This window comes from Branchiostoma lanceolatum, chromosome 7 (genome assembly GCF_035083965.1).
Source record: "Branchiostoma lanceolatum isolate klBraLanc5 chromosome 7, klBraLanc5.hap2, whole genome shotgun sequence".
In the NCBI taxonomy this organism is placed as follows: Eukaryota; Metazoa; Chordata; class Leptocardii; order Amphioxiformes; family Branchiostomatidae; genus Branchiostoma; species Branchiostoma lanceolatum.
The window spans coordinates 20,144,413-20,152,135 of NC_089728.1; positions in this window are offsets into that span (position 1 = coordinate 20,144,413).

The following is a 7,723-nucleotide window of genomic DNA, read 5'->3' on the forward strand; positions in this document are numbered from 1 at the left end:
GATTTCAACAGTAGTATTGTTTTTTTCATGGTCAGGAATAATAAGAAAGTGTGAATATATTTTAGTCACGTAGTTAAACAATTACTTTCTTATATCATCATAAAGTGGACAGCTAGATGAAGTTAATGAATAGGATTATGAATACAGTCGTGTGTGCGACATTTTCCCTAGCTTGCTTTTTGACTATGTATAATGATAATACGTTCGTTGCAAATTCATGGTTGTAGGCTTTAGCTAATTGCATGTTGACAACAGTGTCGAGGTACAAATTATTAGAGTAAATATAAAGAATACATGTGATACAAGATTAAACTATTTTGCTTGTCAACACTAAGTATATCTACCGTACTAATTCGGGTTTTGATTTCTTCTTTGAAAGCAGTGAAAAATAAAAAGTCCCACACTTTCGATGATTTGTTTATTTATTTATCTATTTCTGTTTTTATTTATTTCTGTTTTCTTTATCCAGGATGGACGCACTCAGTGCTAAACGCACTGCTTTTCAGTCGTGCCCTGCACAGAATAACATAAACAGACTGAATAACATAACAAGGAGATAACATAAAATAATGAACAGATAGTAACCAAAATGATAATATATACATAACCGAGCGTCGAATCCAAATGATAATCCTTGAATTAAAGTCAATACGGCAGGCCGGGTCTGTAGGTCAGAGGTCAACAGTACTATCTTACTTGCTTTTTGAAAGTTTGGCCCGACGTAGCCACTCTAACTGTGGCCGGGAAATCATTCCAGGCAAATGCACTCCTGTAAGCAAATTTTCTTCGGCCGGATTCTATTCTGACTTTCGGAAGTTGCAAAGATAAGTTTGAATTATGTCTTGTTGCATAAGTGTGAGATGTTCTGTCAAGTATTTGTAGGTATTCTGGCTCTTGTTGGTGAATAGATTTAAAGACGGTTTGAAGGAGGTGCATTTACCGGCGAGATGCGAGGGGACTCCAACCTAAAACAGACAATTGTACATTATCCACATGTGCTGTACCTGACAGACCGAGGACAAGCCGTGCTGCTCGGTTTTGAAGTTTCTGGACATTGTCAGAGAGAGATTTCCCACAGTTGGCCCAAACAGTATCACTATATTGAATCTTTGGAAGAACCATACAGTTGAATAGCACACACAGTGACTTAGGAGGTAAAATGGAACTTCAAGCTAAACGTCGTATCACTCCTAGCCTAGATGACACCGCATTACACTGTCTGTTGATATATATGCTCCAAGTTAGACAGGGGTCAAGCCAAACACCTAGATATTTAAAACATGAAACCACTTCCAAATACGTTCCAGAAAGAGTAAGATTTAGTTGTTCATTACCTAGGCGCAGCCTTCGTACAGTACCGAAGAGCATAGACTTGCATGCTGAGTGGGTTGGCATATTTATTTATACCATGTAAACGCGTATGATCAAGTATACATGCGCTTGTGTTTAAGTTGAACTGCTGATTGTCCGCTGGGTAAGGGCCGGACACCGGACGCCCCAGTTTGTTACATAACTGATGGACTTTTGACGGACATGTTTGCCTTTGCCGTGTCGTCTGATTAGGGAAGAGATAAAGGTGTTCGAAACAAATTTGCGCATGACGATTTAGGGACTGAATTGTAAACAAGAATGGCCAGGTGAATATTTGAGTCCGTCCTGGAGACTGTGAGGATCCCTGGGCTGACTCTACAGACGTTTCTTGTTCTCTTCGCGACTTTTCTCCTGGCATTTGTCGTCTTGAAACGTTCCCTAAACCTGGTCTCCCTACCCTGTAAGGCACGTGCCTGTTCTCGTGTCCGAGCTGTTCGCCTCCAGGCAGTCACACAGGCTGTTCCCTGCCATTAGTGCTAAAAAGGTGTTATAGACAGGCTACCTAAAGAGGTATGTGGTTGGATAAATATACATTACGTCACACCTGTCAGTAGCCCCTACCAATAGAAAAGTCTGTATTTAGACTTGTACAAACCATGTTACCTTATTTGACGTTTTGTTGTGACTTGTAACTAGCCAAGTATGGCAAAAATATGCAATAAAGGTCTTCATCATTAGAGACAACTTTGTCACATTTGAAATTATTTAGGGACCATCCATTATAAAGGGGAGGATGTAGCCCCGCGAACTCTGGTGTGTCGTGCAGCAAAAGTCGGTCTGTCGTGCAGCAAAAGTCGGTGTGCCGTGCAGAAAAGGTCGGTGTGTCATGCAGCAAAACTTGGTGTGTCTTGCAGCAAAAGTCAGTGTGTCGAGCAGAAAAAGTCAGTGTGTTGAGCAGAAAAAGTCGGTGTGTCGTACAGCAAAAGCCGGTGTGCCGTGCAGCAAATGTCGGTGTGTCATGCAGCAAAACTTTGTGTGTCTTGCAGCAAAAGTCGGTGTGTCGTACAGCAAAAGCCGGTGTGTCGTGCAGCAAAAGTCGGTGTGTCGTGCCGCAAAAGTCGGTGTGTCGTGCAGCAAAAGTCAGCGTGTCGTACAGCAAAAGTCGGTGTTTCGTACAGCAAAAGTCGGTGTGTCGTACAGCAAAAGTCGGTGTGTCGCGCTTTGTACCTGTCGGCCACGGTAGTTAGGTAATATCTCTTTTGTGAACAGGACAAATAAAGATGTTGTCACATAGCAGGGTGACCTTTGGCAATTTTGGTTGTTCCACTCGTCGGTACTAAAGCGCCGTGTAACAGTATTAGTACCGGAGGAAGGGAAAAGATTTGGCGGTCAAAGCCACCAGCTTCTGAGATATATTTCACTATTTTCAAGTCCAGCTCGGCAGGGTAAGCCCTCGACTTAAGACTGTGTTTTTTGCAAACCTTGAGGAATGAAATGTTATATATTATATATCTATAAATGGCGTTTTTGAAGCTTGCGGTGGTATCCCCTCAGCTTCTAGCTCCCTCCGTTTTCTTGTTTACTTGAAATCACGAGTAGCACCAAGATAGGAGTTAGACTAACCTGTCTTTAAAACGTTTTTTCCGTTGGTTTTCCTCTAGACGACACAGCGCTTATTGTCGAACATGCAATATCTCCGATCCCCTCCAGTATTACTTTCGTCTGCTGTTTTCTGCACGATTTTTACTTTTTTTTAGCGACACCGTGACTGAACCGACCATCGACAAGGATCTAAAAAAACCTTCCTGTCTCAATTTCGCGCGGCACATCCGAAGAATATCCAAATGTTCTGTGGTAAACCTGATATGTGTCTTGCAGAAACTCCGACGAGCTCGAGGGTATACGTAGTAGGCAGAGTGCTAGATTTATGGAGCTCAGACAGAGTTATTTAGTTCTCACTCTGGGTGGAAGGAACCACGCCTGGGCCAAGTCATCAGCGCCTGGTCTCCGTGCAGACGTCAGTTGGAGCAGGCGCAGTGTGGGCTTGCTGCTTTCCCAATGAAGTTAAGAAACATGGTCTTTGTGATTTCATACTTTTTATCGGCAGAGGCGAGGACGTCTGTGTGAAGTGTTGTGTTGTTACAGACAACGACGTATATGAAATATATGGCGCTATGTATATATTAGAAGGAGCGGGAAAATATTGTAGAATATGGTGTTGACGAATAGACGACGATGTCAAGCATCTGTAGTGAATCAGAGAAATTTGGGCAACAGTCTGTTTCTGTGTCTCTATGTTTGTTCTTCTGATGTACAGTAAAAAAAGTTAGTACGTGTTGTTGCAGCCACACGTCAGCAAAATAAGGATGGTAATAGCACGAAAACAAAACGGACTGCTGAATCTGTAAATCAGTCAATTTCGCCTCAGAAAATGAAATTTTAGAACATTATGCTTTGTGTATCTCTGCCTTAATCTGGAATATGAAGAAGCTGGTTGCATCTCGTATTTGAACCAGGATAATGTTCTGGATATAAAATATGAGACCTTAAAGCTACAGCGTAGCAATTATGATACCTTGACCAATATGGCAGGATGTAACTCAGATGAAAATAAAACTCACACGACAGATTTTGTGCAAGATAACAGGGACATCCCAACTTAGTAGACAACACTTAAGTGCCAGTCTGCCAAATTCAGATAATGGTGCACAGTCTGAACACAGGTGTTCTAAATGATATTTCAAAAACTTTTCCACCGTTTTTGAAACATTTTACGGAAAAAGGTTAAAGGACACATTGTCGGTACTAGAAAGAAAGAAGAAAACCGTCCAAGACTGTTTTGATGATCATGGTAGTTTTAACGGTATTTTGCCGTCAGTATTCTTCTCCTTAACGATGGAACATTAATATTGATGTGTCTTCGTGCTTGTCTTGCACATTATATAATACCAGGCTTTGCAAAAGCAACAAATGAATGTAGTCATTTGTAACAAAGTGCGAAGCTTACACAACGAAAAAGAAAGCTCAGCGTAGACAATCAGCGGTTTACAAGAGTTCAATAAGAACTATGAACTTATAACTTAAATCCAGTAAACCTTTCGACTTCATTTCTAATGTTTCGATAAAAAGGAATCCAAACCGAGCCGGATACAACATGAACTGTTGTGAAAAGTACAAAAAATAGCAAAGCATAAGTGAGTAGCTGCAGGCAAAATCCAACTTAACTCTTCGACTCTGCCAAACAACTTCCTCAGAAACAACTCAAAGCTGAGTAAAAGAACGGGCTTACCTGCGTTCGCAAAATCAAACCGAACAATGGAACAGTCCAAAATTGTCTGGTGGTGTGAAGGACACAGACAACTTCAAGTAGAGCCTAGAGACATCTCATACCCAATTAGACTTAGCCTCCGATGCAGACTCCTCACGGCTGTTTTCTTTTTCAAATTACAGTTTTTATACTTACGTGTCTATTACATTTTTTTTCTTATTGAATAAGAAAAAAAAAATGTAATAGTATAAAAACTGTAATTTGAAAAAGAAAACAGCCGGGAGGAGTCTGCATCGGAGGCTAATTAGACTGCTGGGCCATCAATAAGAAAAAAAAAATGTAATAGTATAAAAACTGTAATTTGAAAAAGAAAACAGCCGGGAGGAGTCTGCATCGGAGGCTAATTAGACTGCTGTAGAGAACCAGATATCTTGAACATGAACCAGTAAACGATATATCTGGAGATTATCTGAAGTAAGAAGGGTTGGAGGCTAAACTGTTCAGTGCGTATTTTAGCAAGCTGGCGTTGATAGGGTTCTTTACACTCAGGGTTGTTCTGTCATATACTGACGAGAAGATAGCGATGATCTAACCGTGAAACCGATGGTACTTTAAACTCAGTAGGAGGATCAGATATGTTTAAGGGGAGCAAGCTCAGAGGAGACAAAGCTAAATGAGAAATGGCAGGAAAATAAAACAGTTTGAAGAGTTATCAATGGCAGGTTTTTCGAAGTAAACGAATGTAATTTTAGTTGTTACAGCCGCACGTCAGCAAAATAAGGATGGTGATAGCACAAAAAAAAAAAACGGAATGCTGAATCTGTAAATGGGAAACCAGTCAATGTCGCCTCAGAAAATGAGATTTTAGAACCATATGCTTTGTGTATCTCTGCCCTAATCTGGAATATGAAGAAGCTGTTTCAATCTCGTCTTTGAACCATGATAATGTTCCGGATATAAAATATGAGACCTTTAAGATACAGAGTAGCAATTATGATACCTTGAGCAACATGACAGGATGTAACTCAGATGGAAATAAAGCTCACACCACAGATTTTGTGCAAGATCAGAGGGACATCCTAATAGTAGACATCACTTAAGTGCCAGTCTGTAAAATTCAGATAATGGTGCACAGTCAGAAATAATATTTCAAAACTTCCCCATCGTTTTTAAAAGATTTTACGGAGAAAGGTCAAAGGATGCATTGCCGGTACTAGAAAGAAAGTGGAAAGCCGTCCAAGACTGTTTTGATGATTATGGTACTTTTGACGGTATTTTACAGTCAGTATTCTTTTCCTTACACGATGGTTCGTTACTTTGGGAAAATTTCCACTCTGAGGGAGCGTATCAGGTTACCGGGACTCCCGCGCGGTCCCCGGGAGAGCTGTAACATCTTCTGAAAGATCGTCATAGTTAGACAAACTATCTCTCGCACGTGTCTCGTCAATTAAAAATGAAATTAGGCAATGTGTATACCTCAGATCCTGCTGTTTTACTCATGTTGAATAATTTTGTCTGACTATTTTCTGATGTAGGCCAAGTTGGCTGTTTTACAAAGGATGTTCGGTGGACAAAATAACAAAATGGTGAAAATAAGTTGGTTCTAAACGTGACTGAAAATCCCCATCCTCTATATTCTGAACAATAACAATAATGATAAACTTTTGGTCCTAGGATTTTTTTTTAATTTCTCATTAAAATTATTTTTATGACTGAAAACAGGTAAAAAAATCCATTTTTTTCTTTCTTTCTTTCTTTATTTCTTTATTTCGGGTATAAAAAACAAACCCATAGCATAGGAACATAATACATAGCTAAAAGGGTTATAGGCTTAACACAAACATTAAATGACATACAAGCACAAAGAGGTTTAAAACAAAGCTAGGTGCACAGTAGGCCGTACACATTACGGAAATATAAATTCCTGTAGTAGGCGTCAGATACTAACAGGCTCCTAATCATACTGTTCTCTGACAAGCGTAATCTATTTAAGAAAGAGTAGCAAACCCTCCTTCGCCTAGAATCGAAAGTGTCGGTCAAGAAGTGTACAAACATTCCACTAGCACTGCACCGTCGTGGCAGATTCATAATAATACGGAAGCAATTGTTATACGCAACACGGCATTTAGAGAGAACACTTGCGCTAGTAGAGTTCCATAGTTGCGCGCCAAACAGTTGGCCGCAGTACGTCATGAATAAGTTTTTCTCACCTATACCTCACGGATAGGGGAAGGGGGTACTTGATGCCGGCGTAAACAAGTCCTGCAACATTCAAAGTCATCAACAATGGCGCCAGTAGCTTAGTTACATGTTCCATGTCCACAAAAATGTCACCAAAGATATACTGTCCAGAAAATAGTTTGTATTTTTAATAAAGATTTTTTTTTCTTCTTGTGCAAGAGACCTAGGACAGAAAAGGCGTTTTGGCGCGGATTTACAGTGAAAACCTGCAAATGACCGCGAGTGACCCCGAATAGAACGCACGTTCTATTCGAATACGTCACTTCGAACGAAAAGAATGTTGTTCGAATTCTAAAAAAAAGTCTGGAAATTTTGCGCCCATATTTGACCATCGTGATCCGTCGGAGTTTTTCGGACATGTTGGCCTTCTTTCTGTTAGTCAGTGGTTTGCACTTCAGTGTTTTCTTGGACGGTTTGCGGGCTTTGTTGAAATTCCAGCTTTGGTAGGCACACTTGACCAGGGTACCTCGGAGGTGGCTATGTTCGTCTGTTTTAGGCTTGACTGAGGTGATGATGTTGTCTGCCCTATGAAAGATAGTTTTTATAACTGCCAGTTTGTATTCTGAAGGGTGGTGAGAACCAAAGGCCAGATACTGGTCAGTAAGGGTTGGCTTCCTGTATGCCTTAAACCGAAGGTGATCATCCTTCTCTATGATGGTTTTGGTGTCTAGGAAGGGGAGCATGTTGCCTCGACTCCTGTGTAAACTTGATGTTGTCATCTATCTGGGTCAAATAAGTTATCAGCTACTCTCTTCTCTCTAGTCTGCACCAAGTGTCATCTACATTAGCGAAACCAGTTGGCAGGGGGAGTGTCCTTGAAAGTACTGAGGGCTTTGTTCTCAAACTTCTCCATGTACAGGTTAACCACGGTTAACCACAGCCGTGCAGTTGTTGGAAGAACTG